At 49.4% G+C, this 26,583-nt stretch overlaps 1 protein-coding gene across 2 annotated transcripts in view; it reads right to left on the bottom strand.

Moving 5' to 3' along the window:
- The window catches only part of LOC122115808 (inositol 1,4,5-trisphosphate receptor interacting protein), a 32,871-nt gene that overhangs the window by 4,724 nt on the left and 1,564 nt on the right, over nt 1–26,583 (bottom strand). Inside the window, exon 1 of one of the 2 annotated variants that reach the window (XM_042689366.1) lies at nt 7,209–7,465. The exons of the other annotated variant lie outside the window; for it this stretch is intronic. The gene's annotated coding sequence lies outside the window, so the exon portion shown is untranslated. Of the gene's footprint in view, nt 1–7,208; nt 7,466–26,583 lie in introns of those variants that run through there. 2 annotated transcript variants of the gene reach the window in all.

The following is a 26,583-nucleotide window of genomic DNA, read 5'->3' as shown; positions in this document are numbered from 1 at the left end:
ACAGGGTGGTGGTGGTGCAAGCACTAACTTCTCACCACGCATCAGAACTTCAACTCTGACATTCTGCTTTGAGGCAGAATGGCTCCAGCTGGCCTTAAACTTGGGATCCTCCCACTTTAGTCTCTCGAGTGCTGAGATTACAGGCACACATCACCATGCCTAGCATCTGACTTCTTAATCGTGAACCGAAGAACTCTATTTCTTCAAAAACAAATGAATTTTTAGGCCTCAAGTGACTTTTGAGGGAACACTTTTGCAATTCAAATGATGGTGTCCCCAGACCACTGGCTGTAGAAGTTCCTGAAAGTTTGATAGAAATGCAGAATTTTGAACACACCCCTGACCTACTCAGTCAGAACCTGCATTTTAGTACCATCCACCTTCAATGTCTTATATATTACAAATAGTTTTCTCAACCTCACCTATGAGTTTCATTCACGTTACCGGAGGTCAACTGTGGTCTGAAAAATATTAACTTAAACTTTTCAGGAGTAAATTGGAAGTGTTAAATTGTCACTACTCTGAGTAGTATATTGAAGTCTCACACTCTTCTAGTCCTTCTTGTCTGGGACATGAACCACACATCTATCTATCATCATATCTGCCATGTGTATGGCTCCTCTCCCATTAGTCACTTAGTAGCCAGCTTGGTTATCAGATTGACTGTCACAACATCACAGTGCTTGTGGTCAGATCCTACTTTTTGTTTAATTATAGCCCTAAAGTGCAAAACAGTGGTGTTGGCAGCTTGGATTTGCCAACATGAAGCAATAAAGTGCTTCCTGGATAGGAAAAGATAAATGTCTTTTCATTCATTCATTCATTCATTCAGTGTGTGTGTGTGTGTGTGTGTGTGCGCGCACGTGTGTGTGTGTGTGTGTGTGTGTGTGTGTGTGTGTGTGTGTGTTGGTACTAAGGCTTGAATTCAGGGCCTGGGAACTGTCCCTTAGCTTTTTTGCTTATGGTTGATGCTCTATCACTTGAGCCACAGCTCCACTTGTGGCTTTTTGCTGGTTAACTGGAGATAAGAGTGTTACAGACTTTCCTGTCTGGACTGGCTCCAAACCCTAATCCTCAAATCTCAGCTTCCTGAGTAGCTAGGATTACAGACATGAACCACTAGTGCCTGGCTAAGATGAAAGTTTGTAAGGGGGGAAAAATCACGTGCCAAGGTAGCTAATATTGTACATTAAGAAACAATCTTCTACCTGTGAAATTGTGAAGACAGAAAGGAAATTTGTTAGCCGTGTTGCACCCCAAACTACAAAAGTGATAGCCAGTGTGTGTGATCAGTGGAGGATGTTGAAGTGGAAAAGCATTAAAGCTATGTACACATGCACAGGAAAAACAGTGCATACAGAGTTCAAAACTACCAGGGGAGTCTAAGAAACATCCTCCTCAGATAAGAGGGCACTTACCTATAAGGATTGCATATACCCAGGATCTCCTCCCCCTATTCCAGGCAGGAACCTCAGGGATTAACAACCAGCCTTATCCCTTGTCCAGCCTGGGGTCTCAACAGAGAGAGCAAAAGAACAAATGGTCATCAGTGAGGCCCTAAAATGATCAGACAAAGGGAACCCACAGGGCTTCTCCCATCATCCCCTAAAGCACACCAACACTTGCTGATAGGAGCCCTACTACCTGTGGCTTGAACCCCTGACCTTAGATTTGTATAATGAAATTCTTGCCCAAATGGTAAGTAGAAGCAGAGGTCTCTCACTAGGCAAGGATACCTCAGCAAGGTGTCCCCAGCAAGAAGCATGATGCAGACACCTGAGGTGGTTGCCAACTATTCTTGGGCAAGGCTGCTGCTTGCATGTGACTCATCCAGCCCCACCCATCCACAGCTGGATGTGTCAGCAGGATCCACAAGAGTTGGAAGAGGTCTAGCCACTGGGGAATTCAAGCAGAGACAAGTTCAGGCTCAGAGGTGAGCTCTGAAGAGCTCACAGGAACAGGAAATGGGGGAAAGGGAGAAAGTGGAGGCAATCAGACTGGAAGAGGGAGGGGTGTGTGTGGAAAAAGCTCAGGGGCAGCTAGCCAGCTTTCCATCCTCAAGCCAAGGAGTGGTGTGCTTGGTAATTGCTGAAACAAGGCAAGCCCTGGTTTCTACATTAGAGAAACAGCCAAGTAGGTTTAGTCAGGGTGGTCTGAGGCAAAGCAGAGAGGGCAGATAAACACGGATCGCAGGTTTAAGCTGTAAATGGATAGTGACAGAATGCCAGTTAGGAGACTATTCGTGGGGCTGGGAGTCTTTTAGGGCAACCTCCTTTTGCACAGCAGGTCTTGACCAGTCACAGGGCATCCCTGGCAATTCATCCTAGGAGCAAGTCAGTTTCCATGACAACCAGTACAGAAGATACCCACACCAAGCCTCAGACTTGGATGCCTTTCTCTTTACCCAGTGGCTTTCAAGATGTGCAACTTGTGTGTCCCCATGTCTGCTGGAGGTGGACAGGCCCCTTGTGCTGGGGTAAGCAAGGTTCAGGACTCAGAACCAGGGGTTAAAAAGAAGGACTGGGAGGAGATGGACTAGGCTAGAACCTCGAATATGCACCTTCTGCATATCACCCTGGACAAATCAGTCAACTCCAAACTGCAGTCTTTCTAACAGTCAAATAGGAAGAATACTATCTGTAGGCTGAAAAAGTCCAATCAGATACTGCACATGAAGCCTTAGCGATTGCTCCCCTCTCCTTAGCCTTCCTTAAGGAAATTTTCTTAGGTAGCTGGGATGGGATGGGATTACCCAACAGTCTTGCCTGCTGGGGTCTGCAGGAATCCCCTACAAGGAACCCAGGAAAATACTAATGATGGGGTTACAGACAAGGCTAGTCAGGAACACCAAGGATACAGAGCATCCAGCTATGGACCCGGCAGACCTGGCCTGGAACGCTGCCTCTTGCTGCATGATCTCAGGGGATCACTTAGCTTCTCTTCCTTACTGGGAGAAGGTGTTCAGATCATTCCTTCCTCCACAAGGATGCTTGGAAGGTCAAGTGGGAGAATGCCCTGCAGGTACTTTACACAGTGCTTGGCCCACACAAATGTCAGCTCCTTTCCCCTCAGCCCTGCCTAAGTGTTGGGGCGTGGAGGAACTGACGCTCAGAAGTGCTTTGAGTGCACAAAATGCTCCACTGTTGTTGCTGTTCCTTGGCACGTTGCTCTTTCCGCCCTGCCCCCCAGCCTTCGGAGCCTGGACAGGAGAGCCTTCTGCAGGCTGGGAGTTCCCACTGACTCACCTCCACTAAACTATCACCTGCTTCCCAGGTGTCACCTTACTCCTCGCTAAACTCTTCATAGGCAGGCTGGCTGTAGTAAGCCTGGGGATAGGGGAGGAGGGCCAAGCTGAATTTAAGAACAGATGATAGTCACTGAGTGCCCACTACAAGGAGGGATGTGGACTAACTTCCCAACCCGGTTCATATGGAACATGGTGGCCTTGGGCAGAAGAGGGTGGGTTATAAGGGTGTTCTGATATGTGGTAATCAGGAGATGGCACAGGTAGCTGGTAACCTCTCAGGAGCTAGGGTGATGTGTATGTGCATGGCCCCCACCCCAATTCCAAGGACATCTGCCTCTGCCGTGGCCCAAAGCGCTGCCCTCTGGCCTAGGACATCAGGTGATGGCGTTGAAAATAAATTTGGGTCACTGGCAGGTTTTTGTCTGACTTGCTAGGAAACAGACAGGAAGTCGGTTGAATTCCTCTCCACACCTACACCGCCCCCAAAGAGGGTAGTTCATACAGTTCACAGCTAAACTTAGCCTGGGCAAAGGGCCAGCCCACGGGGCTGCTGGGGCTGCTGGGGCTGCTGGCGGCCTCTGGGTGCCCAGGAGGAGGATTGCAGGTGGTGGCCAGGACCATGGCTTTATCGGATTTGACCATGAGGCTGGACAGTAGTTGTAGGCCCTAGAGAAGAAATCCCAGATGGCTCTTTACTGGGGTCCCTTACCCCTGCGCCACCCCCTCCTCCTCCTCCCCTCTGAGCACCCTTCACTACAGCTTCCTCTAAGAGTTGTCTAACTACCACACATAGCCATCTTTTCTCTCACTGGGGATGCAGTGGGCATAGTTCATAGTGACCACGGTAGCCTTTCAAGAAGTGTTTATGATCCTTGTTTTAGGTTAACCAAAGATCACTTTCTAGTCACACGACCGGGAAGGTCACAGCCTGTCCTCCTATCTGCCCCTGGCTGCAAAGGCCAGGTTTCCCATGGCAGGGCCACAGTAGCAGAGCACCTAAAGGGCTCAAGGAAAAGGCCAGATGCCTTAGGACCACAGTTGGCAGTACGGGGCCTGAACCCTGGCAGTTAAAGCTTTATAGTCCATGTGGGGAGCCATCGAGCCACAAGCGGTGCCACAAGACAGAATGAACACTGGGGCATAAGAGGCAAAGGAGGGCGAGCGTTATTTCCCTTTCCTGGCTTGCTGAATTGCCCTTTTGGATCCATTCTCAGCGGGATGGTTCTCAAAATGCTCATAGCAACAAGCACTACCTGGGAACTTTGTGATGTGCGCATGTGCGTGCACTACGGCTTGAAATCAGCTCCTGGGCACCGTCCTTGAGCTTTTTCTGCTCAAGGCTTATGCTATACCACTTGAGCTATACCTCCACTTCCAGCATTTTGGTGGAAAACTGGAGGTAAGAGTTTCATCGACTTTTCTGCCTGGGTTGGCTTTGAACGAAGATGCTCTGATCTCAGCCTACTGGGTAGCTAGGATCAAAGGCGAGAGCCATCAGCACTGAGCTCTGGGACCGGTTAGAAACGCAGATTTGCAGGTGCAACCCTAAGCTTAGGGATCAGCAATTCCAGGGATGGGGCCCAGTATCTGTGTTGTAGGGAGGCCTCCACGTGGTTCCTGAGCTCACCGCTAAATCTGAGGATCATCCAGTCTACAGCCAGGTTCCCAAGCTGTGGGCCCTCTGGGCGGGAAAGGAGGCGGGGCTCCTGCAAGGTCACGGCCCAAATCCAGAGCATGCCAGCCTGTCAGATACAATTAACTCTGCTAATTACACCTGAAACACAGCCCCAGCTCTGGCATTACCTTCAGAGCCCAAAGGAGCAGCGGACAGTTTCCTTCCTGAAATGAAATAAAGGTGGCTGATGGCTAAGGGAGGCTTTGAACCCAGGTCCAGTAGGGTGACTCAGATCCCTTTCCCACGGACACCTACTGATACCTGGCCTTGTGCTGAAATTTCCCATCTCAGATACTGAGGTTCAGAGGTATTTGGGTGAAGTAAAGCCACAGATTCAAGAAAATCAGAGTTCAGAGTTGCTGGAATCGAAGCTCCAATTGCAGATAAGGAAACTGAGGCAGGGCTGCCCTGAAGGGTGAGGCAGAGGAAGCCGAGACAGGCTGGGAATCTGTCATGACTATAGGTAGGCAGCACCCAGGGTTGTCTGCTCCCTTCTCTGCATCACTCCGGCAGGCAGAGGGGAAGAGAGCGAGCCCCAGTATCTCTTACCACCTGCGGGCAATCTCCTGGTGATCACTGTTAATGATGACCATCAAAGCCATCAAGTCTGTTGCTTCCCTAAGCTACTCATCTTCTTCCTAGCAAAGCCCACAGCCCACACTGGTGTCAGACCAGCTTCCTTGCCGAGTCCAATGGCACCACTGTCCCAGAGTAGCTCAGCTTGGCCCTGGGAGCAGGACTGTGCAGGTCAGGCTACCTTCCTGTGCTTCATTCCGTTAATTCACCTGCAGAATGTCCTCCTGCAGCCCCCAAACCAATCTACGAGGGATGGACACAGCAGAGGCTCTTCCCACATTGGGAGGAGACATCCAGGACACACAGGGCTGTAGCTGAGCACAGTGGGACCCAGTGTCAGGTTCTTGCTCTGTTCTGAAAGCAGGGCGTGGGCGAGGAGAAAAGCTTGCCAGAGCTGGCCCTAGTGCCTGCACAGCCCCAGCCATGGCATCTCTGGGTGGGACCTTTCTTCACTTGCACCCAAATGGGAACAGGGGAGGCTGTGGGGGCTGGGAAACCTTCAGTGTGAGGGTTGGGCCCCACAGGCCACAGGGCCTAGTAGGAGAGGGAGGGGCAGACAAAGAAAGGAAGTGAGGAAAGAGGAAGGAAGAGGCTGACACAAAATGATTGAGAAGGTAGTAAGGGTGGGGTCTGGGCCCCTGGGCACCACTTCCACTCAGCATCCGTGTGCCATGGGTACCCTCTACCTTGCCCAGCCCGTGCCTTCTCATGTTCTCTTCCCGTTCCCCTTCCTAGGAAACCAAGCACCTGAGGAGGCTGGGCCTCCAGGGAAGATGAGTGAGGCTGTGTGGAGCACAGCAGAGTGCCAAGTAGTGGGGACCTGGTCACCCAGATGGCACACACCATCACCTGGAGTTGACAGCCACATCATCACACACAGCCAAAATGATAACATCTTCCCCCCACTTCCCACCCAAGAGGAGCCAGTAAAATCCACGGATTAGCAGAACTCCTCCTTTTAAAAGCACCAGCAGCTATTGCAAAAAATTCTTCCAGAAAACCATGTTAGCCTAATAAGATACAGCCTTGTGTCACCCAGAGCCTGTGAGCCCCTCGCATGGCAGTGCCAGCCTTTCCTCTCCGGACCACTGCCTCCGCCTCCAGAAAGCATTCCTCCAGACTCTTCTCACTCCTACCCACTCTGAAACCACCCAGCAAAGCCACTACTACTTCCAGTGTCCTGGACTCCCTGCAACACCCTGGCTCTTCGCCCCAAGTCCTGGATCTATCTCAGAGCCTCCCAACTCAGTCAGCAGCCATCCTGAGAAGGGTGCTCACAACCAGCATGTGAGGCCTGACTGGGTGCCAGGTCTGTGTAAATGCCAAGATGGTTTCTGCTTGACCATGGCTTATGCAGGGATTACAAGAGCAGAGTTATGTACCAAGGAGCTTGGCACTATAGGGTAAGTCCTGTGGTCCCAAGGATGGAGCCCTTTGCCCCTCCGTACGCCAGGGGGTAGGGGGATGCTAGACTGAGTGGGACAGAAAACAGAGAGAGGGGGGTGGGAGAGAGAGGGAGGGAGGGAGCACACAGGGGGACCCCTGCCCGCCATCCCCTTCATGCCACAAGCTAGCAGGAAGTACACGCTGGTGGGAGGTGGCCTCTGGGCACATGTGGAAATTGGCCAGACGCCCAGGAGCTGCCTGTCACACTGTCCAAAGAACTCTCAGACAAGGGAGGGGTTTCAAAAAAATCACCAGAATGCCAACCTCTGCTCTGGACTGGGGTCATGAGAGTAGCCAGGCAGCCAAGTCACAGGAAGGACAGCCGCTTGGACTCCGGTGACTTTCGAAGGGAAGAGCCATGTCCTTCCTGTTCTGGCTGATGTGCGTCCCAGTGAGTGAGGACTGAGGACGGCAGGTGAGCCATCGGTCTCCCAGAAGGACAGGGTGTCCCTTTGTCAGGTGACCTGCTTGACTGTCCAGCAGCCGGAGACCCTGATCCACAGACATCACAGACCTCAAAGGGATGACAGACTGAGGATGGTGTTCATAGATGGGTGTGGGGAAAGGAGACAGGAGGGAAACAAGCAAGATGTAAACCAGACAGATGGACAACACCATTGCAACCCGCTCAGTCCTAGCCCACATCCCCATTCCTCTCGCACTGAGGAGGGGAAAGGTGCTGGGAGACAGAAGGCAGATGGACAGCAATGCTGCCACCATCATCTGGAAGGATCCTTTGAGAGCGTTCAGGGGGGTGTGGTGCTGTGGATACCCTCATTTCAGACTTCGGGCTTCCAGAACTGCAAGAACAGAGTTTGTTTGCCAGTCCTGGGTCTTGAACTCAGGGCCTGGGCACTGTCCCTGAGCTGCTTTTGCTCCAGGCTTAGTACTCTACCACTTGAGCTGTAGTGTCACTTCTGGCCTTTTCTGTTTATGTGGTACTGAGGAATCGAAGCCAGGGCTTCATGTATGCTTGGGAAGCACTGTACCACTAAGCCACATTCCCAAAGCTTGGTTGTTTTAGGCCTGGTTTGTGGTGATGTGTTCCAACATTCTCAGAAAATGGATTTGGTCTCCATGTACAATGCACTTCCTCTTCCAGGCAGCAAATTCTGACTTCCCCTTTGTTTCTCTAGTCTCCCCAGCTATCTCCACTCAGGCCTTTGCTGTGCACTGAAGCCTTGGGATTTCCATGCAAGATGGAGCCCGTACACCCTGGCCAGCTGTTTCCGAGTCACTTTGGAATCAGAGACTCTATGCTCTGGTACCCAGTTCTGTCCACCCCCTTCCTCCCCCAACTTTACCATCCAGACTCTCCCTTCCCCACTTTAATGGAGTTCTAAGTTTGCTGTTCAGGTCAGAGCCTGCCCCTAAGTAGCCTCAGAGAGCCCTTGGTTCCCCTCCTTACCGAGTCATCTCTGTCCTCTGAACACCTTCCCCAACATCTCCATTGTTCCCTGTACCATCTATGCCTCACTCCCTGCTGGCTCAAATTTCCTCTTGAGTGGCCTCATTGTAAGCCCCTCCTATAAACCACTTGGCACTGGGCTTTCTGGGGTCCCCTCATCATCTTCTAGCTTCTGAGACAAACACAGCTTTCTCGAAAGGGACAGAAGAACAAGGGGAGGGAGGAAGACATTCTTAAGAAGATTGCATGTCTGGTGCCTTCCCAGTGTCCCTGTGAATGAAGGCATCCTGTTGATTTGCCCAGCTGGTTCCCTGAGTAGTTATATCCCGGCCTTGGTTGGGGGCATGGTCCCCATCTCAAAGGCAGGAGGAACCCCAGATGCTGACAGACTGAGCAACTTGCTCAAGATCACAGGACCCATCATGCCCCAGGTCCCACTGTCTCCTCTGTGCCCATCCTGGTTCTTCAGCTAGATGCTGTCAGCTCCTCCAGGAAAAGGGCCGGACTTTATCTCATATTCCCTGGCATATACCTGCTCATTGTGCCAAGGATGGACCACAGTTCATACCAAAACATCATTCGCTGAGCGATGGTTTTTCCTATAGAGCTGGCCAGGATCTCTAAACCTAAAACCACAGGCGGCTGTGAATCAAGGGCACACCCCCATTTACCATTTTCCAGACAGGTTCTGGCTTGGAATCCTGCAGTCTGTGGGTCCCACCCTACCCACAAGCTGCTGGTATAACAGGACCATTATGACCCACTTTGGGGCAAGGCATACCAGGGGTCCCAGTACTGGTGCCCTGCCTCTCCACCCTGTGTTCTGCACACACCCTGTCTCAGAGCAGATCACCAGCACTCAGGAAAACCACAGACTCAGGAAAACCACAGATGGGGCATGTTGAGCAAGATCCAAAAGGGTGTGTGTGAGCAGAAGAGAGTAAACACAAGAGAAAATAAAGCCTTCCTAGATACCTCCCCTCCTCTCCTTTCTCCAATGAGCTAGGGATGGATAGAATTAAAGGAACTGCCAGTGCCAGACAGCCACTTTCCTTTTCTTGTGCCCTCTAGGGCTCAAGAGAGGCTGTGAGCCCCACCACAGATCTGTGGGCCCCCCAAAGGTCACCCCCTCTCCCTGACTACTGCCATACCAACCCCCTAGACCATCATTTCTTACCAAAGCAAAGCAAAATCTCCAATGGGTCTTTGACTCTAGCTCTGATCCATCCCCCTGCGGCTTAGCCCAACTTCAGTTGGGCTGGGGAGAGTCGGGGAGAGTAGAGGAAATACACACACACACACACACACACACACACACACACACACACACAGATCTAAATCCCCTTTCATCTTAATAAAGGGGAACAGCATAAAAAGGCGAAAGGCCAATCCAATTGTGGAAAAAAAAATTAAGAGCTTTTCTGGATGTCAGTGGCTCTTGCTAGTAATCCTAGCTACTCAGGAAGCTGACATCTGGGGTTTGCAATTCAAAGACAGCCTGAGCATGCTCTTATTCCAATTAACCACCCAAAGGCTGGAAATGGAGTTGTGGTCCAATTGGTAGAGCACCAGCCTTGAGTGCAAAAGCTAAGGGACAATGCCCAGACCCTGAGTTCAAGCCTCAGTACTAGCACCACAAAAGAAAAAAAAAAAAAGGAAAAAGAGATCTATGTTCAGCCTTTTTGCCTGGCTCTGCTATAAGGACCCAGGCTGAACAACAGGATCACTGGTTACTGCCCTCTCACACCTAGTTCTCATCCCTGGAAAGCACAGAGCCAGGACCGGAAGGCTTGTAACAGTTAGCAAAATTGCTCCCAGACTTATCTATGATTACATACAGAGTCCCACTCCATGTGAGTTCCCCCAAACAAAACAATGACAACCACCTACAACCCTATCATTTTCCAGCCACTGCGATGCACGTGCTCTGCCATGACTCAGCCTGGCACATGAACTCATGGACTCAGGACTGGTCAGCAAGCAGCCATGGTCAGGATCAAGTTCACAGGTTCACTTGAACATCCTCCTGCTATCCTCAAGGTTGCCCAGAAAGAAACAGCCCAAAGTTCTTCAGCTAAGAGTTTGAGAGGCTATGAGAGTTAGAGTACAGAAGTTAAGGGATCAGACTCTTCAGTCAGAATGACTGGGGTTTGAGGCCTAGCTCTGCTCCCAGCTATGGCACATGTAACTCACTTCATGGCTCTGTGCATACCAGTGAGGTAGGACACACTGTTGTACAGTGCATTTCTGCTGCTGGCACTGGTGTCTCCTTCAATAAAGAGAGAATCCTGGTTACAATAAAGATTTCCCTGAGAAGAGTGGGGAGGGGTGGCCAATATTCCAGAAGCCCCTCAAGAATTCTGAAGACAAGCTGGGCACCTGGTTCATGTCTGTAATCCCGGCTCCCCAAGAGAATGAGATCTGAGGATCTGGATTTGAAGCCAGGCCATGCAGAAAAGTCCATGAGATTCTTATCTCAGAGTGGAAGAGTATCTCAAGTGGTGCAGTGCCAGCCTTGGGTGGAAAAAACAAGCGAGAGCTTAAGGCCCTGAGTTCAAGCCCCAGTCCACAAGGAGGAAACAAAAAGAATTGTGGGGACAAGTCAGGCAACAGTGGCTCATACCTGTAATCTTAGTCACTCAGGAGGCTGAAACCGGAGGGTGGCAGCTCGAAGCCAGCCTGGGCAGAAACATCTGTGAGACTCTTATCTCCAATTAATCAGAAAAAAGCTGGAAGAAGAGGTGAAGTGAAAGGAGTAGAGCACCAGACTTGAAGGAAAAAGCCAAACAAAGCAGTACAAGGTCCTGAGTTCAAGCCTCAGCCTGGCACACATAAATAAAGAATCCTGGGGACAAATGACTAAGTTGTCTCTTCTACCTCCTTGATTTCTTCTGAAGGTCACAGGAGGAAGTGTGGTAACACAGGCTGTTCCGCCCTCCAGCTGTACCAGCATCCTGCAAGGGGCTCTTACATCTGACGCAGTCTGGGGCCTCCATGAATGTTTGCTGAGTGAATGAAAGACTCACTGCTGTAACTCCCACCTGGAAAGTCCAGGACCTGGGAATTGAACTCAGGGCCTTGAGCTTACTGGGCGAGCACTTGAGCCATGCCTTTAGATCTTTTTAAATAATTTTCGAGGTGAGGTCTCATTCTATACCCAGGCCATCCTGGGCTGTGATCCTTCTATTTATACATCCCTTCTGTGCTGACAGGTGCACAATACTGTGCCTAGCCATTGTGCCTCTCCCCTAGCCAGGACAACAGGTGTGCACCACCATGCCCAGCCACTGGTTGAGATGGAATCACATGAATTTCAAGCTGGTCTTGAACTGCAATGCCCAAGTCTCTACCTCCCAAATAACTAGGATTACAGATTACCATGCCCAGTAGTATGCTCGATGCTTTACGTGTATTAATCCAGGTGCTTATCTCAATTTACAGATAAGGAAACCCAGTGAGGCACAGAGCACTGAGGCCACTCTTCACTATCCCAGAGCTGAGATTCAAACCTGGAGAATGTCTGGCTCTCTAGCCTACTAGTTTCCCATGATGCTGTTAACTCAATGACCTCGCTTCTGTGGAACAGATGTATGCCTGTGGTCTTGACTTCCCTGGACTGTGTCCGGAAAGGTAAGGGACAATCTAGATAAAACTTGGCATGAAGAAGGGAGTAGATGGAATGAACTTAGGAGGTTACATCTACTTGGAGCTACATGCTGTGGCCTCTCAGACAATAGGAAAGGCCAACCTAGTCTGTAGCTGATTGAGAAAGAGGAAGACTAGTTCTTTTGACATTGGAGGAGCTTGTCACTTTGAAATGAGGCATCCCAGAGGAACTAGGAGGGATAAACTTAGGGTTTGTGGAGGCAGAACCCAGGGGTGGGGCTCAAACACAAAGCCCTCCTTCCTTCCCAGCCACTCTACCTCCGGAACTGAGTCTCAACAAACAAAGGCCCCTTTTGTGAACTTTAGGCGGGTCTCCTGCCTGCCTGAAGCTAAGATGGCTATTGAAACTGCTCCCGTGAGAACCACAAACCAGGAGTACACAGGTCTGCACCAACAGGCAAGGCTCAAGGGTAACCACCTCCCCCTTCCCACTTTGATGCAGGTTAGGGACCTGTTTTCGCCTTTTGGCATGTGGGGCTCCTTAAACAGTCACTGGCTGTGGAGTCTAAGTAGCTGCCCAAGGCGGCAGAAGCAGATCTGGGCTTAAAGCTTGTCTCTGCTGCTTTGAGATGCTGGATAGTTCATATCCTTTGGCTTTTCTGAGCTTGCACAAAACTGGGGCAATATGTACCTTGAGGGGCTGTTGTGAGCCAATGGGACAAGTATGTGACGGCCTGAGGGTGGGGTCTGCCCAGAACACACAGGCAGTAATGAAGCTGGGTGTTGTTCTTTAGATAAAAGCTCTGAAGGGATCTGGGGACCACTTTTGTCAAAGAACAACATAATCTACATAGTCTTCACTGTGAAGGGCACTCCATCTTTCACTTGTAACCTCAAAAATGCTGTGTGTGTATCAAAGTCTGGGCAATTACTTTAGCTAGAGGTCTGCAGGATAGGAAACAATGCTCAGTCACACCAAGCAAAGAACTTGACTCAAGTTAAAAGACAAGGTGGTTTCCATTCTGACACTGTGTAAAGAAAGATCTACCACATAATCTTGTTTTTTCACCCGTCTGGGGATGGACTACTTCTGCCCCTGAACTTTTATCCCTGTGGTGGTTCATGGAAGCTCTTGCTTGGAAATCTAGCAGCAGATATCACTTTAGATGTGGCTGGAGTCATGGGCTGCCAAATCAGAGCACCAGAATTGTCCAGTAGTTTCAGCCTTGTGTCCAGTGCCATTCTCAAGGTAATTCCTTTGGATGGGATGCATGGCTATCCTTTCTAATACCACTTCCACAATGCTCAACCCCATCTGACTTCCTGGATGTACTACCAGAGATGGATCTAGACATGTAGTTTGCCTCATGTAGAACAGAAAGGGGACCACTAAGGCAGAGCACTAAACTCAAAGACACGTTTCTCCTTTTCTCCTGGGCCAGATGCCACACAAATCTCTGCGCACTCAGTCATAAAGCTCGTCACAGGGGTCCTGCTCATCACAGGTGCACAATCTGATAGAGCCTCCAGAGGAAGCATGCGGACACATTGCCTTTCCATGGCGATATCTGAGAAAAATCCTTTGAGGGTCGGGCCTCAACTGCTTCAGCCTGCCCTTCCCGTGACCCTTCTCATACATTCAGGCTACAGAAGACCCACAGTGGGTCACCTGGCTCAGAGAACTGAAGAGACTATAGTTGTCAGCATGGTGCTCTTGCCCTCTGCCAAGCCCAAGGTGGAAAGATCCTATTAACTGACCCCCAGCCCAAACCTGGTGACTGAGATACCCACCCCATGGCCTATCCTCTCTCGGCTGCTGACCAACCCACCAGGGAAGGCTACACCTTCCATGGCCCTTCCTCTCAACAGGTACCTTACAGTTGGGGCTGATCAATCTTTCCCTTCTGTCTTTAGTTGGGGTGTTGCATGGGGCAACAGTGGAGCTTCCGTTCTGATGATGTCACAGAGTGGGCCACGTGGATGGGGGGGAGGGCTCTCTAAAAGGAAACCATCAGGGGTCCTATCCCATTTAAGAGGATCCTAGAGACCTTTTGAGGACTCTCCAATGACCTCTGTCCTCCCCAGAAGCCTCCTCCAACCTGTGTTCTACTCTGTGTATCTGTTCCAGGGCCCTACTTCTATTCAGACTCCCCTCTCCCTGAGTGGGCTGAGCTGGGAGGAGCAGCAGCTTTGTCCTCAGCAGTGATTCAACCCTGAACTGCTTCAAGGGGTACAGAGGATCTTCTTTTGCTCTTTGGGCACATCCCAGGTCTCTGTGGCCTTGTTCTTTGTCCAGACCTCAGAGGACAAGGCACTGACCCAAAGAAGATGCCCAACTTGACAAAAGACGCAAATCCTTGACTGATATCTGAGTGCTGAAGAGCTCAGACGCGAGGCAGCCTGAGGTCTGGGTCAGGCACTATACTCAGGGCTTTCCACAAGTCATCCACATTCAACCCTCCAACAGCCCTAGGATAAGTCATGCTCATTTTAATGAAGATGAAATGGAAGAGAGGAAAAATCTGGGGCACTTTCTCACCTACAGAAAATACCCAATTATTAGGCAAATAGAGCCAAGTCTCAATCCTAGACTCAGATGCATCACACCTCCTTGGCTTGGTGGAATTGAGATTCACTAAAAATGAACTTTCAGGCTGCTTAGTCAGAGACAGGAAAAACCCTTTAAATCTCAAGTCTAGCTAGCCAGCGGGTGGCCTGAAGCAAGGAAAGCAGACACAGCCAGAGGCCTGCTTCATTCAAGGCTTTATGGGAGTTTGACCTAGCAGTCCTGGCCTTTCTCCCTAGACCTGCAGGGCTTATTAGGGACCATAGGTCTTGACTCTGAGTTTGGCTTCCTATGAACCCATCCTGGTCACCTGGACAGCTTCTTGATTTGCATATCCCATTGACCTGGCTCTACAATCCTATAATTATGCCCCAAATGCAAAGAACACAGATGGGAGCTGATGCTTGCAAAGCAACAAACAAGCAACACAAATTGAAAAAAACAGTCTACATTATGAAAGAGCAAAGGGCGGGTGGGCAAAGACCCACTGCCCTGAGTCATGAGCCAAAAGGAGATGCACACAGCCGGGGTGATCATGGCACTGGTCTCCTTTGAAGGGAGCGCTCCACTGGTGGCCAGAGCCTGTAGCAGTGGACATCAGCACCCTCACCTCCTGCCTGATGGCTCTGACCCAGGCTCTGCTAAGCAACTTTTTCCCATGAAGCTGGCCCAGGATGCAGAGAACAGATGAGGAGATGAAATCAATCTGGGGGAAGTTCACAAAACCTCCTTGCAGATGAATGAACTAGCACTCTGACTTACTCGTACACCTCTTCTGGAAGTTTTCTCAGGGTGATCTATTAGCCTGTGTCCAAACTAACACTTCAGAAGAAACTGAGTTTACACGTGATGAGATCCATCCAGGGAAAGAGAGACAGAGACAGAGACAGAGAGACACAGAGAGGGAGGGGGGAAGGAGGAAGGGAAGAAGGGAGGAAGGAAGAAAGGAAGAAAGGAAGAAAGGAAGGAAGGAAGGAAGGAAGGAAGGAAGGAAGAAAGGAAGGAAGGAAAGAATCAATCACCTCCTAGGCAACCGGCTGGCACCAGTTGCCTTTTCAGAGGTTTTTGACTGTAGGTGAGAAATCTGTGGTGTTTAAAGTATCTATGGGCAGCATGTGGTGGTGGTTCAAGCCTGTAATCTCAGCTACTTGTGAAACAGAAGGATCATGGCCTGAGGTCAGTCTAGGTAAAAGCATGAGACCCAATCTGAAAGAAAACTAAAGCAAGAGTTGGAGTGTGGCTCAAGTAATAGAGTGCTTGCCTAGCAAAGCATCAGGCCCTGAGTTCAAAACTCCAGTACCAGCCCCACCAAAATAAATAAATGTTCATTCCAGTTCATTAAGTATAATGTGAGAGGAGATATAGATTGGAAACGAATGGATTGTCTATTTGGAGCTGTAAAGGGATTGTTGGGAAAGGTTTCCTAGTCATCTTGGGAAGTGCGCTGGCTGAGGAGCAGGACTTGAACAAGGAAGGAAGTGGGCAGAAGGGTGTGTTGTCCTTCCTAGTGCTTTGGCTCCCAGTGGAGATTCTGCCTAGGTCAGGACCATGCATGTAGCTGCCACTGATTCTCTGTGAACCACACCCAGGTAGAACTTACTCATCACCCGTATGCCACACAGTAATTAAGAAGGAAAGTGATTTTAGGAGTGGGCTAGGCCTCCCCATTAGCCATCAAGGCCTGACTTCTCTTCCCTTCTGTCCTCCAGCTAGGCCAGCTCTCTATCCTTCCACTGACTGGGTTGAGAGCAGTTATTTCCCTTTTTGACAGCAAAAGTACCAGGTGATAGCTTTTTCCTCTTTCCCATATGGGTCACTCAATTATTTCTTAAGCTTAACCCGCATCTTGCTCTGTGAATACCAGTGACTGGGACTTGACTTCTAGTCTCCAAAACTTTATTTCCCTAAGTCTCAGTTTCCTCATCTGTAAAATGAAGCTAATAATACCTTATGGGCTACTATAAAGACTAATGAGTTACTAAAAGTAGAGTGCTTTGTGGGAGGGGAGGGTGAAGAAAGGAAAATGGTAAGCACACAATAATTGATTATCAGGACCCCTACAAATGTTCAGCCAGTGCTCAAGGGCATAGGAGGGATGGGAGAGTGAGGATGAATCTCAACTACCTCACTTCAGGGATCCTCTGGCATAAAATGTCATCTTCTTGCTAAGAGGGAGTACGTTATTCCAATTCACAGGAGGGACTGGGAAAGCTACAAGCAGCCCTGGAGGTTATCAACAGTGCTCATCATCCTCATAGCTCCAGCAAGACTGGCCTAAGCCGGATGGACTTCCATTCTTTGGAGCACTTGACTGTCTCTTTGCACACTTCTTCAAGACAGCCCTGCAGGCTTGGGTCCTTCAGGCACTTTCTCCTGCATGCTTATAGATGGCACCTGTCTCTGCTGACATAGATAGCTAACACATTGCCCACAGACAGGCTCCAGTGGTTGAAACTTCCTTCTTGTGCTACTCTGAGACCGGTCTTTCTTAACCAGTGAGTCAGTCTCTGAGGCCAGATCCTGCAGATTTTTTTCTTTTTCTAATTTCTACCTGAAGGTCACTATTGTGCTCGGACTGGAGACCCCCGAAAGACCACCAGAGACCATGATCAATGCAAACAGCAAAAGAGTCGTTTATTCGCAAGCTCAAGCTTGGTTCTCCGAGCACTTGGCAACCGGTGACGCGAAGAGGACCCGAGCACCAAGTCAGCTTAGCTTATATAGCATTGAACAATTTTAGGGGATTTCCACACGAGCGGTTACATGATTGGTTGACATTGTACCATTACTCCATGTTTAACGGTTCGAGCCCTGCGAAACTGCACTGTCCTGTCCCCAGAACATCTGGCACTCGGGCAGTTTGTCTATTTTCTCCTGATTGGCTATGGCTAGGGGTTATATTTGTTTGGCTAGAACTTCTGTGGTTTTTCTCCCAAGGTTATTTTGGGGACAGCCTGAAACAAGATGGTGGTGACAGCTCAAAATGGAGTTACCTTGTTCCTCATTCCCGCCTCTTCTAGGACCACAGGGACCAATCATGGGCCCCATAGTTGTAATTTTATGTCCGATGGGACCTTATTTGGGTCTCATTTTGCAAGGGCTGATATTGGGTTCGTAAAATCATCAATTGCACAGTTTACTCGATCCTTGACGAAGGTCACCAGTCTGTTTATCACACAGGGGCCTATAGTTAGCACAAGTAGTAGTATGATAAGTGGGCCCAATAAAGTAGAAATTAGGGTTGTCATCCACGGGGAGACATTGAACCACCGCTCAAACTGGCCCTTATTTTGTTCTCCTTCCTTTTTCCTTTTGGCCAGGTTTTCTCTAACTTTTGCCATGGACTCCCATACTATTCCCGTGTGATCGGCATAGAAGTAATACTCCTCCCCAAGAGCTGCGCACAAACCTCCTTGTTGCATAAAAACTAGGTCTAGTCTGCGGTGATTTTGTAATAGCACCTGTCAGGGAAGTTAAGAACTTTTCCGGATGACTAATGGAGTTTTCCAATTCGGCTATATCAGCATCAATAGTGGCTTTTAGGGCAGCCAGATTCTTGGATTGTAGGGCTAATGAGGTAGCTCCCATTGCCACACTTGTAGCGCCCAGCCAAAGCAAAGTGGACAAGGGTAAGGCAGTAACTACAGACCTCTTTTCCCAATTCCTTCTGGCTCCTTCAAGCCCTTTTTCCAAATGTTGATATATTTCTACATCAGAATGGTACAAGATTTTAGGGTACAGCAACACTAACACACAAAACTCTGAGGTCCGACTAAGAACCTTGCCATGCATGCAAGAAGACAATCTGGGCTTAGAGTAGACTCACCAGCTAGATTCCGGTGGAAAGAACCAGAGGGAGCTATTGGTAACTGTTACGGGGAGAATACGGGTGCAAATCTGTTGTTTTTTCTTATCACTGGGCACTGAGCTGATGCAGACTCCTTTTCCTGAAACTTCCTGAACTATTAGTCCCTTTTCCTGTCCTTCCTGAGTTTTCCACTTACAGTCCGAGGAGGCATTAGATGTGGTGAAATTCTGATCTATTCCCACTGCCTCATAGAAGGGTGACCAAACATCATAACAAAGCCAACAGGCTTGGGTCACATTTGGGCTGGTGGTGTTAAGAAGTAACCAGCAAAGACCATAAGGGGTCACTGTTTGTAGAAGGAAGTTGGACTGGTTTAGGGGATGGTAATATGGATGGTGGTTGGAGTGAGGGCTTTAGTCAGATGATTTTTCCCACCAGCACCATATTGGGCCCTATGGGGACACGGGCTGTGGTTATTTTTAGCCTTATTCCAAATAATCCCCCTGGATCATGTGGGGAGAGTCTATTGTGGTCATAGATCCCCATGCCAACCCACCTAACCATCGCCAGTCCGCTCTGCACAGTTACTTGAACTGGGTTACAGTTTCCTTCAGTTCGACTCCACTTAAGGCTATTGCCACACTGGGTGGCCAGTGGGTTTTTGACAAGGAGGTTTTAGTGGTCTTCGGATGGTTATAAGGTCTCCTTTCATGCAGTGGGGGGCTCCACCAAATATGTTCTGTGGAGACACAGTCCCAAGAAGAACAGTAGGACTCATCTGCCCCCCGCTCCCACTGTTGTCGGTGGGACCATCCAGTTTTGCGTCCAGGGCAGACATAATACCAGTGACCTTGGAGAACTTTATCTTCCATGTAAAAAGGATCCTAGATCGAATGTTGGATCTGGGAACCAGGTCCACAAGGGGGTGACTTTACTAGTGGCATTTAAAATTTCCTGAGACATCAAGTTGTATACCTCTCAGGTCTGATTTACAGGTTGATGAGGGTTTTCAAGGCTCCCCTCGACACTTGTTTCCAGGCAAAACAAAACAATAAGCAAGGCATTTAAAACATTCATGCTTAAAGCCAGCGCGGCAATTTAAGCTTAAGATTATCAGTTCGTACTACTTGCCACTGCGGGTCAGTTGTGGATAAGGGGTCTTTCAGGATTGCATGAGGTCCTACTAGCTTGACATGCATATGGTGAATCCAGGAGGCGACCTTGAGGGCAGTGGGAATGGTGAGGATTACTACATAAGGGCCTTTCCAGCTGTAGCTACTCCTGCCAGTGTCTTCTTACATAGACCCAGTCTCCTGGTTGGAAGCAATGAGGAGCCTGAGGGGTCCGGTTTCATACACCACCTTCAGGAGAGGCCACACCTCCTGGTGTGCCTGCTGCAGGGCTTGGAGGGAAACTGAGAGTCCACATTTATCAGTCTCTGCAAGCAAATGCTCAGACAAGTTTGGGATAATAGGCGGAGGAACTCCAAACATAATCTCATAGGGGGTTAGTCCTAGTTTGTAAGAGTTCCATACCCTATAAAGGGCAAAGGGAAGGAGAGCCACCCATTCCCCGCCAGTCTCCATGGTCAATTTAGTTAGGGTCTCTTTTAGAGTTCTATTCATTCTCTCTACCTGTCCTGAGCTCTGGGGTCTGTAAGCACAATGTAATTACCAATCTGCCCCCAGTAAGGAAACTAGTTCCTGAGTTACCTTAGACACAAAGGCTGGTCCGTTGTCTGACCCTATCATAGTGGGGAGGCCATACCTGGGTAGGATGTCTTCCAGCAGCTTCTTGGTTACCACCTAGGCAGTCTCATACTTGGTTGGGAAGACCTACACCCATCCTGAAAAGGTATCTACAAACACTAGCGAATAACTATATCCATATTTTCCGGGCTTTACCTCTGTGAAATCTATTTCCCTTCGTCCTGGTCCCTGGGTTGGTCGAGTGCCGGGTGGCATTGGTCAGTTGGCAGGCTTTGCAGTTGGCTACAATCTGTTCAATCTTTGGGTTTGCACCCTGGATTTTAATATTGGCCATAGAAGGCCTCCCATCTTCCTAGCCCCCATGTGAGTTGAGTGAAAAATCTTGAGCAGGACTTGATTCCCCAACTTTTTGGGTAGGATTATCCTGCACTTCGAATCCCTCCACCACCCATTCAGTAACTGGGTCATAGGCAGTTTCTTGATCCACTGCAAGTCCTGACCTAAGTAGTTTGGTGTCTGTGGGAGGTCTTGAGGGCCTAGGTCTGGTAATTTTGCTGTCATAACCTGATCCTCCTGGAGGGCAACCTCCCATGCAGTTTGGTTGGCCAAGTTGTTTCCCCCGGCCACTGGGTTACTGGACTTTTGATGTCCAGGACAATGAACTATTGCTAATTGTTTTGGGAGCCACAGGGCTGCCAATAGGGCTAACATTTCTTCCTTCTTTTTAATTGTTTTTCCTTCTGCAGTCAACAAGCTTTGCTCCTGATATATGGCTGCACGCACATGTGCAGTGACAAAAGCATAGCGACTGTCAGTGTACAGTTTCTTGTCTTTACCCAGTGTTAATGCTTGGGTCAGTGCCACTAGTTCAGCTCATTGGGCAGACATCCCAGCTGGCAAGGGCTCAGCCCATATCACTTGTTTTTCATCTACTACTGCTGGCCCAGCATACCTTTTCCCTTCCTGTACGAAACTGCTCCCATCTGTGTACCAGATACAGTTCACATCCCACAGGGGCTGGTCCTGAAGGTCTTTCCGTATACCGTGCAGGGCGGCCAGGATTTCCATACAATCATGGAATGGAGTCTCCAAGTCAAGGTGGGTTAATAGGGTAGCTGGGTTCAGGGCAGATGGAGCCGGGAAGGTGATTCTAGGTGGGTTAATTAAGAGTCCTTGATAATGGGTGAGCCAGGCATTGCAGAGCCAAGGGTCTGGGGGGTTGTTTCAGAACCCCTTCAATTGCATGGGGAGTGGTCACCGCCAGCTTCTGTCCCAAAGTTATGTTGTCGGCATCCTTTACCAACAAGGCTGTGGCTGCTATCATTTGCAGACAAGGTGGTCAGCCAGCTGCCACAGGATCTAGTTTTTTTTTGATAAATATGCCACGGGGCAGCGCCATGGCCCTAGGTACTGGATCAATACCCCCTTAGCCACTCCTTTCCTTTCGTCCATGCACAAGTGGAAAGGCTTGGTACTGTCAGGTAATTCCAGAGCGAGGGCTGTTAGCAGAGCCTTTTTAACTTGTTGAAAGGCGTTCCCCATCTCCTGCGTCCATTGCCAGGGTTCTTTGTCTTAAGTGGCCTCGTATAGGGGTTTGGCCAATTCTGCAAAGCCTGGGACCCATAGCCTACAGAATCCCATAGACCCAGAAACTCTCAGACCTGGCGGGGGTTCTGGGGGGTTGGTGTCTTAAGTACTCTCTCTTTCCTGGCCTCTGACAACCACCTCTGGCCCCCTTTCAGGGTATATCCCAGGTAACTTACTTCTTGTCTGCAGATCTGGGCTTTCTTAGCTGAGGCCGATATCCTAGTTCCCCAAGGTTTGGAGCAATGCCTTGGTTCCCTGTAGGCAGTCTTCCTTATCTTATGTGGCAACCAGGAGGTCGTCCACGTACTGCAGGATGGTTAACTCAGGGTCGTTAGAGAGGAACGCACATAGGTCTTCATGCTTCACTGAAGATCGTGGGGGAGTTCTTAAACCCCTGTGGCAACCTGGTCTATGTTAGCTGGCCACTGATTCCTTCCTCTGGGTCACTCCACTCAAAGGCAAACAGATCCTGGCTCTTCGGAGCCAAGGGTAGGCAAAAGAAAGCATCTTTCAAATCCAATACTGTGTACCACTGCTGCTGAGTTGAGAGGGAACTAAGAAGCGTGTATGGATTAGGAACAGTGGGATGAATGTCCATTATTCTCTTGTTTAACTCTTGAAGTCCTGTACCAGATGGTAATCATTGGAGTGAGGTTTTCAGACAGGCAGCAGAGGGGTGTTCCACAATGACTGACAGAGTCTCAGTATCCCTAATTCCCGAAGTCATCAGATGTGAGGGGTTATTCCCATCAGTGCCTCTTGGGTCATGGAGTACTGTGGAACCCTGACAGGGTGTACTCCAGGTTTCACCTCAACATAGATTGCTGGTCTATGTCTGGCTAACCCCATTCCCCCAGTCTCTGCCCAAGCCTCAGGAAATTCTCATAGTCACTGGTCTAGGTCATCGTTGGGGGCCAGGGCAGTTGGTGCAGTTGGTACTCATTCTCCAACTTGAGAGTGAGGACTTAAGATTGGGTGTCCTTTGGGGTCCATTACTAAGGCCCTGACTGAAAATGTATCTGAGCTCCGACTTTTGTGAGGAGGTCCCTACCCAGCAATGGAGATGGGCATTCAGGGATGACCAGGAACGAGTGGGTTCCCTGGCCCACGCCTAGGTCCACTGTTCTTCGGGTAGTCCATTGACATTTATTCATCCCAGTGACCCCTTGCATCCAGGATGCCTTTTCAGAGAGCTTGCCAAGGGATTCAAGGAGCATGGAGTGCTGGGCTCCCGTATCCACCAGGAAGTCCACTGGGGTCTCTTCCACCTTAAGTGTTACCCTGGGCTCGGGGAAGGGAGCTGAACCCTATTTGTGGTCTGAATCTTTAATGGTCAGAACAGCGGGAGGCTTTGGCAGGCAGCCATCCTTCCTGGAGTCTTTCCTGGGGTCCCTCCTCTTCTTTGGACAGTCTTTGGCCCAGTGTCCCTTCTCCTTGCAATAGGCACACTGATCCTTGCCCACGATTATATGCCTACAGGGTCTGGGGTCAGGCCCCATTCCTTCCAGTTGTAGCAACTAACACTGGGGCCATGGCCTTCACCTGTCTCTCTTCTGGGGGATCCCTGTTGTTAAATATACACTGGGCTATGTGTAGTAATCCAGGGATGTTCTGGCCTTCTAAATCTTCTATTTTCTGTAACTTTTTCTTGATTTCTGGAGCTGCCTGGTTAACAAAGGCCATGACTACTGCTGCCTGATTCTTGGGTGCCTCTGGGTTCATAGGAGTAAACTGCCTGAAGGTCTCCATTAACCTCTCCAAATAAGCTGGGGGGGGGGGCTGTCTTCCCTTCCTTGTAATACTTCATAAACTTTGGTCAAATTAGTAGGTTTTTGGGCCACGGGCCTGGAGACCTGCCATTAGAGCCTGGCAATAGACCCGGAGCCTCTCCCTACCTTGAGAGGTGATATAGTTCCACTGGTCATCGGTGGGCACTCTACTGGGAAGGCGGCGTTAATCAGGGCAGGATTAATCCTAGGGCAACGTCTTCCCCAGGGACTAGTTTCCTAGCTTCCACCTGGATCCACTCTCTCTCCTCAGTAGTGAAGAGAATTCAGAGCAACTGCTGACAGTCATCCCAAGTGGGCTGGTGGGTAAACATAACACTATCTGAAAGGGTAATTAAATTCTTAAGGTTCTCAGAAAACTGGGCATTTTGATTTTTCCAGTCATACAAATTACTAGTGGCAAAGGTGGATACTGGGGTCTCAGGAGTCCAGTGTCATCGAGGGCCCGAACTCCCGAAGTGGGAGAGCTACCATAGTATTGGGTTGTTGGGCACTCACAGTGCGTGCCCATCCTTGTGTCCCTCTCACCGGTCCCTCCAGTCCCCCACCTCCCACTGCTCCCTTGTCCAACATTGCTGGGGCTTCAGGGGCAATGGGGCGGCAACTAGGGGGGGTTGGCGAGAAGATGATCTGCCAATTCCTGCTGCAGGACCTGATATAGAGGGGCCCAGGGGGATTGCACAGGTCCTCTAGGCTCTTCTTTTACAGTAAGAACCCTATGGGATACTGTTTCTGGGGGAGGCAAGAAAAGGGTTAACCAGGAAGGGGGGGGGTGTTTCTATTAAGTATCTCCAAACTAGAATATGGGGGATCTGGTCAGGGTGTCCGCTGAGACCTGGAAGAAAAATTTTGGTTTGGACCTGCTCAATTAGGTGCAGATGAGAGGACCCCTCTGGGGGCCACCCCACACCAAAGGTCAACCATTCGGAGGAACAGAAAGTGATTAATTTGCCTTTCTTAATTTCAACACTTAAGGAGTGATCCTGGTCTTTAACGTCCTTGGAATGTTCAGTCAAAATGGTCAGGGGAGTGGTATGAGTTCGTCCCATCTCAGAAAGTGGTGTCTCTCTATCCAACCAGACACTGGAAACAAGGACAGGAGGAGAAGGTTAAAAAGGAAAAACAAAAAAGAAATGTAAGTTCAGAGGACCTAGCTCAAGAGTTTTCCTGAGTGAATTCCTTTCTCTTTGGATAGCAGATTCCGATGATGGGTAAAAAGATAAGGAGGAAAGTTTTAAACAGGAAGCATTCAACAGAAAATTCTCAATCAGCGAACAGGAAGTAAAAAGCCACCACAAATCCGAGGAGAAAAAGTGTCAAACAAAAGGACAGACAACAGATTCCTCCTGGAGATCCAAAGAGCTAAGAGCCGGTCTCTGGCAGTGTGGTGGGTTTCCCGTGATCCGAGATTTCTGCCCTTCCATGGCCAGTTAGAACAGCAAGAGGAATAATTTCTCCCACCAGGATGCTGGATAAGTTGAAGATAAAACACTTAAGACAGACACGCTGCACGCTGTAAACTACCAAACCAAAAGTACCAACTACGGACGGGGAAACTCCCCAAAGAGTGTTCGTACCAAACAGCAATTTACTAAGAGGGGGGTCTGAGGGATGTCTCCCACAGACCCCGTTGGCAGTCCTTTTAGGGCATCCACCAAAACTCTTTGCCAACCAGAATACAGAGTCTGCAGGTACAAAAAAACAGATAAAATACAGAATGGCAATGCCTTAACTTACTGGCTGGGTTTTTGCAACTCTGTGGTCAGGTGGCTGGGTGAGCTTATGAGGGGGATCCCGGACGAGCCCCCAAGATGTTGTGCTCGGACTTGAGCCCCCCCACTCCCAAAGACCACCAGAGACCAAGACCAATGTAAAAGGCAAAAGAGTAGTTTATTGCCAGCTCGAGCTTGGTCCTCCGTGTCTTGGTAACCGGAAACGCTAGGAGGCCCCAAGCACAAAGTCAGCATAGCTTTTATAGCATTGAACAAACAATTTTAGGGGATTTCCACACAAGCAGTTACATGATTGGTTGATATTTACAGAAATTGTATCATTGGTCCACATTTAACAGTTTAAGCCCTGCGAAACCGCACTGTCCTGTCCCCGGAATATCTGGCACTCCGGCAGTTTATTTTCTCCTGATTGGCTATTGCTAGGGGTTATGTGGGGCTTATTTGTCTGGCTAGAACTGCGTGTTTTCCGAGAATTGTTTTCTCCCGAGGTTCTTTTGGGGATAGCCTGTCACAAGACGGTGATGTCAGCTCAAAATGGAGTTACCTTAGTTCCTCAATCATACTCTGTGAATATCAGTGACTGGGTCTTAACTTATAGTCTCTAAAACTTTATTTCCCTAAGTCTCAGTTTCCTCATCTGTAAAATAAATGAAGCTAATAATACCTTATGGGCAACTATAAAGACTAATGAGTTACTAAAAGTGGAGTGGTTTGGGTGTGTGTGTGTGGGGGGGGAAATGGTAAGCACACAATAATTGATTATCAGGACCCCTACAAATGTTCAGCCAGTGCTCAAGGGCATAGGAGGGATGGGAGAGTGAGGATGAATCTCAACTACCTCACTTCAGGGATCCTCTGGCATAAAATGTCATCTTCTTGCTAAGAGGGAGTACGTTATTCCAATTCACAGGAGGGACTGGGAAAGCTACAAGCAGCCCTGGAGGTTATCAACAGTGCTCATCATCCTCATAGCTCCAGCAAGACTGGCCTAAGCCGGATGGACTTCCATTCTTTGGAGCACTTGACTGTCTCTTTGCACACTTCTTCAAGACAGCCCTGCAGGCTTGGGTCCTTCAGGCACTTTCTCCTGCATGCTTATAGATGGCACCTGTCTCTGCTGACATAGATAGCTAACACATTGCCCACAGACAGGCTCCAGTGGTTGAAACTTCCTTCTTGTGCTACTCTGAGACCGGTCTTTCTTAACCAGTGAGTTTGTCTCTGAGGCCAGATCTTGCAGGTCTTTTTCTTTTTCTAGTTTCTACCTGAACGTCACAACCTTGCCCCTTGTTCCCTGTGCTTCTCATCCCTGGGGTACACATGACCTGTTTCTCCATTCTCCCACACATGCTATACTTCCTAGATCTTCCATGCCTTCTCTCTGGACAAGTTCCACTTGGTGATGGTTGTCCTCCAAGAAGTAACATTGAGAACC

This window comes from Dipodomys spectabilis, unplaced genomic scaffold (genome assembly GCF_019054845.1).
Source record: "Dipodomys spectabilis isolate Male_0828 unplaced genomic scaffold, ASM1905484v1 ptg000125l, whole genome shotgun sequence".
Lineage (NCBI taxonomy): Eukaryota > Metazoa > Chordata > Mammalia > Rodentia > Heteromyidae > Dipodomys > Dipodomys spectabilis.
The sequence above is the reverse complement of the archived record's forward strand: the minus strand, read 5'-3'. Positions and strand labels throughout refer to the sequence as shown.